The 11029-nt window shown below is 45.5% G+C and overlaps 1 long non-coding RNA gene across 1 annotated transcript; it reads left to right on the top strand.

Moving 5' to 3' along the window:
* The first annotated feature begins 2498 nt into the window (after positions 1-2498).
* Positions 2499-9001, top strand: LOC135818906 (uncharacterized). The gene is made up of 2 exons (XR_010553815.1): positions 2499-3200; positions 7955-9001. It is a non-coding gene; the product is annotated as an uncharacterized LOC135818906 (long non-coding RNA).
* Positions 9002-11029: the final 2028 nt, after the last annotated feature.

The raw sequence follows: 11029 nt of genomic DNA, 5'->3' as shown, positions 1-11029 counted from the left end.
GGGAGGAGTTTCAGAAAAAACAACCCTCAGCCCTGTACACTGTACTTGATCACTAAGTAGCACAAAGGTCGAGAACGGTAAAGTTGAGTTCAAAAACAAACAGAAGACTGATCCTCGACGATGACAGGCTAAGGGTGTGTCATTTATCGGGGCGGTCGAGGAGTCCAAAATATACCAAAGCTCCTATTCCCAAAACCAGGGCTTCGCATGCCACCACTATGACTAGATACTAAACATACAGTTAGAAAGTGCAACTCGTGGCCTGGCACGAGGAAAAACATGGATGCAGTGAATGGGAATTTCGGTCTTCGACCACTTGCTGGTGAGCTGATCTACTCACCTCCCACCGTCTAAGGAGCTGCATCTGCGCCTTGATCCTTGAAGTGTCGTGGCGTTCCTATGGATGCGGAAAGCCCGACTTCCAGCCGAGTCTCACGCGGACCGGGATATTTTTTAATAATTAAAGTGCAACTGCTAGGCACAAAACTGACAGGGTGCTAAGACATTGCTCTCTGGTCTTTTGAAACCTAGAACTTACCGAGTTGGAAAGCTGCTGGTTGGCTCTTCAGATATGTGTTGGAGGTGTCAGGTCGTGGAATGTCTCAGTATTCTGTCAGCTATTGTGCCTAATTGTTGCATTTTATGACTGTATAATTATAGTGTCTAGTTACAGTGCTGGACAGTTAGTATTAACTTTTATCGATATGGCCCTTTCGTTTTTACATTTTGTTATTGGCTCAACATCCGAATATCAAAATATACGGAAATTAGGAGGATTGCTGTGCGTCCCTCATATCCGGCCACATGTACTCCAGTCAGGTCGCACTGTGGATATTCGAGCTTTTTCTCACACCGCCTCACACTATTTTAGCGCCTCTTCTTCAGTCCATATCCGTTATATGTCTGATTCATTGTGCGGCCCAGGAAGATGAGCGCTAGCGGGGCAGCGAATCGCTTGGCAAAAACTCGTGTTTAGCTTCCAAGGACACAATCTGTTTTAGTTTCAATGCCTTATCTCATGATGTGCAGTCAACAATGCCGCGGTGATGTTCTACAAAACACGTGTATTTGTAGTAACTTGTAATGGAAGGATCCTAGTTGGATCCCCTATCGGCGTTCCAGCTTGTCTTGAATCTTTTTGGGAATCTTGTAGCAATAATGACAATGTTCCAACCGTATTGATCCCAAGCAAGGAAAGGTAAAACCCAAGGTCGCTAGAGCAGCAGGGTCGACCCACCGCTTTCCACAATTCTTATTTATATCCTGGAGCATAGTGGATTTAAAAAATACTCGTCTGAGATGCTAGCATTGAAACCCTAGCGTCCACCTTTTAAAACGAGCCGTTTTCAAGCCACCCGTACTCGTCCAACACTACTATTGACGAGATATTGGCAGGCAACTCTCAAAGGGACAATGCTATTAACAAGCCGCTCGGTAATTTAAGTACTGTAGAGAGGTGATAGAAACAGCAGAATGCAGAAGAGCTAAAGCAACAGCGATGAATTCGTGACCAATTGTCTTTGATCATTGGCTTTTGCCTGTTAGTCACCTAACCATGAGACCTGAAAGTACATGGATGATACATTTCGAGATGATATTCAAGAGCCCAAAGCGTTGCCTTCTCCTTAGTACCGGGTTTATTGCAGTACTTTTTTTTTTATTGCAACATCTCAAGATTCGGTGGAAACACCGGCCAATGTCAAGAGAGTGAGTGATTGCCAACCATGGCGAAAAAAAGGTAGGGAGAGGGAAAACAAAAGAACCATTTCAGTAACCAGGCACTGTGTGTTCCCTTCACGATTCAGTGTGATTGGTCACACTGCTATCGCGTCCACACGCTACCCAGGGTACCCACGTATGTCCTCAGTTGCAATCACAATTCAGTCTAGGTAAATGATATTGAAGGAATCTGTCCATTGTACTCGTGATAGTTGTCAGCTTGTGTGCCATCTTGCAGACGGTTAGCTAGCAGGATCACTGCTTCGCTCTATAGCAATACACAGTCTCGTTCCTTTCCTGCTAATGGCCGTAATCTCCAATCTGTGTACAATTGAGGAGTTGGTGAAACCTAGTCCACTCGGCAGACCGCATATCTGGGCATAGTGACGGATTTCATGGTGTTCCGTTGTGTAACTACAAGTTACCTCATTGTTATCTTCCTGCCGATTGCCCAGCATGTCTGCGCCGAACAAGTGATCCTGTATCCTCAAACATTTTCTAGCACGGTTCTAAAAGCTAGGAAATGGGATAGCCCATCCGTTTGCACTGTCTTAGGGACATCTGGCTGAGCGCTTGCAAAAAGTTCTGTCATCCTGGCACGCATTGACAGCAGCCATGTCGTGGTGGCTTAATCGCTATAGGTACTATCTTCTACTCTACCGTCATCACTGTTTGATGGCACGATTGACTTGCCAACAAGGCCACCCTCTATGACCGGTGTACTATTGTGGAGTGTACACGCTTTGGCATTATTACAAAGCCGATTACAGGAGCAAATATCTTCGATTATAAAAGCAAGTGGGTGAACACCGAGAATGGTCATTCAGGATTCAGACCCTTGCATGTTCACATTATCCTTTTCTGGTCAGGCAAACAACATGAGGTCAACTATGCAGACATTTCGGATCTCCCTTATCTGCTTCTTCTGTTTGGAAACCTTCACACTGAGCGCTAAGTTGGATAGAGACTATAGAACCAGATCCGACAGCGACAGCAACAGTGCGTCTTTGGAGAGTTCTTCTGTTGACAGTGATGCTGGAGCCTGCTTCCTTACTCAAACCTGTGGTACTGGAAATATCTTGGAATCTACTCAACCAACTGAGTTCGACCTGATACGAACTGCTCTGGAGTCAATAACCTCTGAGGACGATCTGGTCTCAGCCATAGAGGAGATAATAGTCCAACAGAGACAAGGTGGAACCTCTGATTGCTTCTTATCAGTTATACGTCCTACCGCACCCTCAACTATACTTCGTCTCAATGCACAAGACGCCCTCGGGTTTTCCATAGAAATTGACCTAGCTCAGGTGGCAGAACCCACTTTGTTGTTGTCTTTCATCTTCACGGATCTGCCGTCTTCTTTTGGAGAGCTCAGCTATGACGTTGTTATCGTCGACACTGGTACCCTGTCCCTCATCTCTGCCACACCACGTTTTCGCGCTACCAATGGAGGAGTATTTGATCTGTTCCTTACTGGTGAGGTGAGTAAATGCTCGAGTAGAGAGCTAGCAAAATGGATGACAAAACACAACCATGAATAAAACAGTGTAACATACTTAATACACGCTCCCTTTGGCATAGTAATTATGTCCCCACCGAGATTAGGAAATGTTGACTAAACACAAATACTTGTACAAATTGATCGTCCGCATTAATCAGCTCGTGTAGCACCCACTTCATGCTGGTTCGTAATCCGAAGCCAATTTTGCTTCGATGTTCTTCAGGGTGTCGACATTGTTAGTGCATAGAATGTACAGAGCATATTTGATGTATAATGCTGAGAATACACTAGCAACCACGCCTGATAATTTGTTTTAATTGATCGTGTCTCAGGCGTGCATGCCTGCAAAATGCGATTGCACCACATGTTTTAACCCTTTGGAGTCCGTAACTTTTTTGCTTCCGCAGAATTTGTGGCAGTCACGAAAATGCGCACTCCATTTCCAACATAACTTTGGTTCTACTTCACCGATTTTGAAGATCTTGGGCTCGTTGGAAAGCTCTTGATGAGAGAAATACAATGAGCCCAAACTCGCCAAGAGCACTATTCATTGTCCGCCACAACGCGCCCCAAACGCGAGTCAAGCTCCAGATCTGAGACGAAATCGGTCTCCTGTAGCCATTTCACTGAATCTAGCTCGTACCTGTTCAAATTTTTTCGAGTAGAAGCTTACCTTGCCGTGACTTTGCGCGCGCCGGTCCTGGCACGTGCCACCTGTCATAAAGCTGGCAAAATCCCTTTTTTCACGCACTGCTGACTCGCAGAACGCAGCGCAGAAAATTCGCAATGTTTGATCGCTCGCCGCTCACTCAAACTTCATCGGCGAGACTTCGGACGTATTCGAGGCGATAGCTGAGAGTTTTCTCTACCTTCTAGACCCTTCGAATGTTGAATTGGGTCAAGATTTGACCGAGAACCGAAAGTTTGACTGCGCCCACTCCCTTTGGAGTCCATGGTTCGAAATCGAACCATGGACTCCAAAGGGAGGGGATTGCATAGTCAGTGAAGTGAGCGAAATGTGAAAAAGAGGATGTAAAGATTAGGAAACCCTAAGTGGAAGGAATGGCACAGTTTAGTTCTCCCATTCGGCATCGTGTCTTCCAGTCAGGTCGTACTGTGGATATACACGATTCTTCTCACACCACCTCACACTAATCGTGTAGCGCCCCTTCCGCTGTCAAGCTGAAGATCCATTCTGCGCCCCGATACGATGACCGCTAGGGGGACAGCGAATATCTTCGCACAAGCTCATGTTTAGCGTCTAAGGAAACGCTCTCGTTCAGTGTCAATGCGTTATCTCATGACGTGCTGTCAACAGTGGGGGAGGTAATGACAAAACGCTAGTTCTTGTAGTAGCTTGTTTTCGAAGGATCTTGCGTCGATCTCCTGTCGGTGTTCCAGCTTGCCTCAAATCTCTTGGCTAATCTTGTCACAACATGACACTTTTCTAGCTGCAATTACCGCAAGAAAGCAAATGTGACGTTTGCATGCACTCAAGATGTCATGTACGTGTGCCTTCACCAATGTTCCCTTGATGTTCCAGAAATCTCTCCAGCGTTAGAGCAATGTTAATCATTTCACCCAGGCATTCTAAGCTGCAGTGGAATCGCCGGTCTTGTTGGTGTTCACGATGGGGCGATTTCACAGAGCTGGGTAAACGCTCGCCATCATGCCCTATTAACTCCATACCAATGCGAACGAGCGTTGGATTAGTGGTTATTGCATGCATACTGCCTTTTTGTGTCGGAAAGCAACATTATAAGAAATATAATTAACCCTTTATGTACTGAAAAAATGTTGTTGTGAAACGACAAGTTCTCGAGAGTGAAAGGCCTTCTTGCTTGTGACAGTGCGTTCGTTTCAATGCAGCTGTATCCCGACTCCGCCGTACCGCTGATGTTTACGACGTAGTATACGCTACATGCGCTATGTGCGGTTTGCTGTGTGCGCTGTAGTTGTATGTTGTATGTGTATGCTTTTCTCATATACGCTGTCATTTTCACGCTAGTGGTGGTTTTAGTGTTAGTTATTCAGTTCATTCAGTTGTTCATTCATACATTCATTGTTCATTATTACTAGTCGATGGAAGTGGAATATACTGTTGAGAATAAATAGTTGTACTCGTGCCGTGTTGGGTCGTTTGTTCCTGACACTTTAGAGAACCAGAGGGTTCACAACATTTGGCGACCACGCCAGGATACGAAACGAGCATGGCACAGGAACTATGGATCAATGAAGCCAGCTTTATCGCCAACGGAATTCGGTATGGATTTGAAGGCGATATGTTGAGAGAATACGTGGAGAAGAGGCTCCGACAGAGCGAGGAGTTTGAAGAGCGCGGTGCTAGACGGCAAGAGTGTGCGCTCCGCACAGAGTTTAACGAAAAGCTCAAGAAGATGGCCGAGCGCATCGCCGTCAGTACATATTATGAGGAAGCAAAGCGAGATTTGCTTGCCTCGCCCGGAAGGACGCCGGACAAGGCGTGTAAGACTTTGCTTACAGACAAGCAGCGGTCAGAAGAGTACTTGAAGCTGGTGGGAGGATCAGATCCAAGGCCCAGTGCGTCGGTACGGAGCATGGCGACATCGGTCGGAGACGCTCAGAAGCAGCTGGAGTCTTGGCCGAACGACGTAGAGGCACAATACGTAGAGGCGCAAGACGTAGAGGCGCAAGACGTAGAGGCGCAAGACGTAGAAGCGCAAGACGTAGACGCGCAAGACGTAGAAGCGCAAGATGTAGAGGCGCATGCGCAATATGTAGAGGCGCAAGACGTAGAAGCGCAAGACGTAGAGGCGCAAGGCGTAGAAGCCAAGGAAATGAGAAAGGCGATACTGGTTAGCACGGAAAAAGTGAGCAGCGAGACTGTGTGGAACATGGAGATTAGATGTATGTTATCCGGTCCAGCGTCCGCCCCACGAGGCAGTGGCCCAGTAACGGTGTCATGTGTGACAGCCAGGATCTGCAAGCTTATCCGTTGTGTGTTGTCTGGTCCATCGTCCGCCCCATGTCGAAGTGGATCGGTGACAGTGTCGTGTGCAACAGCCCACAGCGGCAAGCTTCGCGAAATCAAGTTGGCCGAAGTGGTGGGCATTAGTGATATTCTACCATGGCCACCACCGCAGCAGAAGATGACGCGTAGTAAGCGCCAAATCGTTTGACTTGTGAGTTGTTGTAACTTGCACGGCGGTGAGAAGCTCTTTGGTGGGGAGAATGTTGTGAAACGACAAGTTCTCGAGAGTGAAAGGCCTTCTCGCTTGTGACAGTGTGTTCGTTTCAATGCAGCTGTATCCCGACTCCGCCGTACCGCTGATGTTTACGACGTAGTATACGCTACATGCGCTATGTGCGGTTTGCTGTGTGCGCTGTAGTTGTATGTTGTATGTGTATGCTTTTCTCATATACGCTGTCATTTTCACGCTATAACTTCCTGGTGGTTTTAGTGTTAGTTATTCAGTTCATTCAGTTGTTCATTCATTCATTCATTGTTCATTAATATTAGTCGATGGAAGTGGAATATACTGTTGAGAATAAATAGTTGTCCTCGTGCCGTGTGGGGTCTTTCGTTCCCGACACTTTAGAGAACCAGAGGGTTCACAACAAATGTACACAGACTGAATTTGATCTCGACTCACCTCAAATTCTATAATTATCCGGGTCATAACTTTAGTCTCCTTTTGACGATTTTTTTAATCTTTGGGTTCCTTGGGGTCAACCATGGCCAATTTTGGACTTGCCCCTATCCTCCTAATACTATTCTATTTTTTTACACCCTGATGTTGAGGGCTAAGTTTCCTAGTGCATTGAGAGCTCGACTGAAAAAGCATGGTGCAGGAATAATAATTATACTAACAGTTCACACAACAACAAATGAGAGTTCTCCGGCTCGGTAGAGTGCTCAATATTCGTTCGAATAGAGCTATATTGCACACGACACAGAGCACCATGGATCATCCGTAGCGACGAATGCTCTGTCTTGTGACACCAGTTTGTCTGTGAACAATGATATGGGACCGTGCTTTCTCACCCAAACTTGGCAAACTGCAAATATCTTTCACATTACTTAACCAACTGACATGAAAATGTCTTCACTAGAGTCGTATCTCTCCCTAGATGATCTGCTTCAAAGTATATTGGAGATCTTTGATAAGGAACTCGAATATGTCAGAAATGGTTTAGAACAGACTCTCTCTCTGCCATTCACTCGACAAGAATGTCTAGTTGGATGATGTTGTCGAATAACTGGGAGGGGGCGGTTCTTATCTAAACCATTTCCAATGGATGTAGTTGCGGAAGCTTACCAAAAGCTTATACGGAGAATAATGGCATATTATGGAAATTCAGATTAAACATTAGCTGAGGTGTTGAAAACCTTTAAGGATCTTATTTTTCGAAAAATGATCTTCAGTGAACACCTGCAACTTACTCTGTGGAAAAGAACCGGTGAGGTTTGGAAACACCTAAGTGTTAGAGTATTAACAGCTTCTCTCTGAAAACCACCTTCGCCTTTGTTATTAAGTGCTGGAAACTACACTTAGACCTGGGGTCCCCCACGAGGAGGAAGCGAATGTAACGATCTGTATATTTGGTTTTTTGATCACCTTTTTGCTCCCAAGATTTACGTACTCTATGTACCATGTACGTTGACTGTTAGGAGTGATGGCATTTCTATCGATTCTGGCACATAGCAATAAGGCTCCTTTGTTTAAACATCTTCTGCGTCTTCTGCGTGAACAGGTGTGTTCCTTATCTCAACCCTTGGTGTGCGGAGGAGCGGCTCCAACGAATCCAACGTTGCCTGCAGATTTGCCAACATTGCCGCCTGCTCAAGCCGCTGACCTTGATGCTGCTATGGCGTCAGTGCGAGGTGCTCTTTGCCCGCCGTAGCGGCAAATCGAACCAGTCAGGAATTGAATTGAACGCAGTTATTGACGTGATGGGTGCCAACATTGAACTTTGCTAGGCTCGCACTCATCCATACAGGCTTTTATTGATACCCTCGTTCTCCCACGTATGTAACACAATAACGGAGAGTATCTCTTGTACGGGAAAATACACACAAGAGCAACCTAAACAACGGATATTGAGCTAAAAGGGCCGTGAGCACAGACTGATACCTAGATAACGGAGATAACGGAGATAACGGAGAGTATTCAGTCCTACAAACCTGTAACTTTATTGTTTTTCCCCTTCTGCTTCATAGGCATTTCAGCCATAAATTTACTTACTTGCAACGCGAACGGAACCTTAGACCGCACACGTGGACCTTTCCAGATCTGTATGTCCCTGTAAATGAACTATGTAGGGAACACATTGTGTACATGTGTTCCTGAGGCCGCAAGTCCACCCACCCTCTCACTGATGTTAAATTTTATACTTTAAGTTAGTTCCTTTCCTAGGTCTGGTTGTGCAAAGCTTGGTTTATCTACATGTTACCTCAATTTACATGTTCATTCTCCCTCTCCAACCGGCATTCCAGCTTATCCACGCCGAACGAGTGGTCATGTTACCTACGATACATTCTTAGCAGAGATCGACACACCTTAATATAAGTGGCTTGCAATCCTGATGAACGCACGCAGTAGCTGATCGCTCAGGTACGTCTAGGTTTGTGGCCTGGACGCTTACACCAGTTTGGTGTCATCTTCGGGAAATAAAATCAGTAACATCAATGTAGTTTCATCGTAATGTACTCACATTTTCCGTCCTTACCGGTACAGAAACATGTACCAGTAAATCGATAAGCTGACATAAAATGTTCCGCTCTGTTGTTCAATTTTTCAATGTCTGAATAAGGTGTTTGTACAGTCTTTCTTACTCGCGAAATAACCTATAAACTGCGGCAAAAGGCTCCAGCAGATATGATTGCGTGATCCCACGTAGTCTAGTCGGTAAAGCACCGGAATGGAAAGCTAGGGGCGGTGAAATTGGATCTTTACTATGGAACGATGTTTGCCAAATTACCGCCAGGAAATTGCTGTACGACTCTCGCCCATACCTACCCCTCTCCTCGTTAGTACATACATCTTGACAACACAGCCTGTTAGATCTGGGTATTTCGCGTAGCAAGAAAAGGCCGCGAGTGTGTTGCATCCATGAAACCAAATCGGTGGTGATCTCTTCTGTACTATGAGATAGGCGTGCTACCCTCGAATCCCGACCGTGGATCCTTCTTATTAAAATCGAATATGTAGGTAGCAGAGAAGGCTCTCAGCTTGCGACCTCAACAATCGCTTCAGCGATTGGATCAACGACCATGGAGTTATGGTACTAGACAAATACACAAAATCCAAACGTGCTCAAAGACCTTTTTGCGCAATGCTTGGTACCTTGCCTCTTGGTGTCATGACAACTTAAGTACAAATGGAGTATTAGTCTTGCGGGCATGTCGAGCTCCATACGAACAAGAAGAGTCGAATGGCGGTTAGAAGCAACCTTTCCTTGAATTGTGCAACTGCACCTTGGCTTTTGCGCTACTTCGCTTGGCTCTATAGCTAGTCTCCAGCGTTATGAAGCAAGGTGCTTCCGCTCATCATTTTCCTTTTCGTAGTAGCTTTCCAGGAAGCTAACGACCTTGAAATTTAGCCACCAACTTTGCAAATAGCGTAATGCGCACATGTAGAAACAGGCCTTTGAACAATTGACGCGAAACTGACTAAATTGGTTCCCTTATTCAACTACCTAATGTTGAGTTCTATGAAGTCAAGCATGAAAGCCAACAGCCGCTTACGACTATCAACTCTTGCCTCGACAACCATTCCGAGAAGCATACGATCTTATTTTAGGTGTGTATAATCAATATTATGTACTGTGGTGTTAATTTAACTGAACCAGGCCTATAAAACAGAGCTCTACTCCTATTGATCAGTATTTGGAAAGACCGAGGCTCACCATGTTGAACGTGATCATGCAGTATTACTGCCCGGTGTCGCCGATTGGACTTGTAATCTTAGTAAGCGTATACACTGATATACATGTACCGGTGCTAGCAAGAGAACCCTTGATACTGTGTACTATCACAAGATTCACACCTAGCACACACCGTCAAAGAGACATACCCAATGCACACAGTGTTAGATATATTGTACATGATTGCAGTCTTGTAGATAATGCCGGTCGTTTGCCGGTCAGAACGGGTCAGAACGGCATGATGACATTGTGTTTCACTGTCAGTTCTGATCACACCGTCATCGTTGCACTCTGCTGACAGGGAGGAACTTTCAACACCCGCTATAGAGTAAGTTTGGTAAAGGGAAAATACCTTAGGTAGTAATCAAGAGTTTGCAAAAGCAACCCAACAGCTTGTGGAACTGTCGCGCAAGACGATGTGCCCCGTCAGTTATGCTACTGCCAGAACATAATATAACTCTATCTTTCTCTATCCTTCTAGATCAGGGCACAACTACTGAGCCTAAGAATACGATCATGTTCATCCAGTATTGACCCTCCTTGTATACGATGCCGATCGTTTGCCGATTAGACCAACAAACATGCTCACTAGCAACGCCTGTTCTATTCGCTACGGTAAAGCACCACATTGCCAACACGCCCATGTCCTCACATCCGCCCCAAAAGCAGATCTACGCACAATTATACATATAATCACTACTGTCGTTAAATCAGTCACATCAATGTCAGTGAATCGCGATCTGCTCTCCTCTGCTGTCATGCCCGTTTGATACTTCAAGTAAGCGCATACCTTATTTTTTGGAGAAATCAGCCTCAGGCTCTATTGTTAGATTTTCCTCAGGGCACGGGGATAATCATAAAGAGTACTCGCACAATATTGTAAGCTAGGGTTGAGAAGCATTA

This window comes from Sycon ciliatum, chromosome 6 (assembly GCF_964019385.1).
Source record: "Sycon ciliatum chromosome 6, ocSycCili1.1, whole genome shotgun sequence".
Lineage (NCBI taxonomy): Eukaryota > Metazoa > Porifera > Calcarea > Leucosolenida > Sycettidae > Sycon > Sycon ciliatum.
This window is presented reverse-complemented; position numbering and strand designations above follow the sequence as displayed.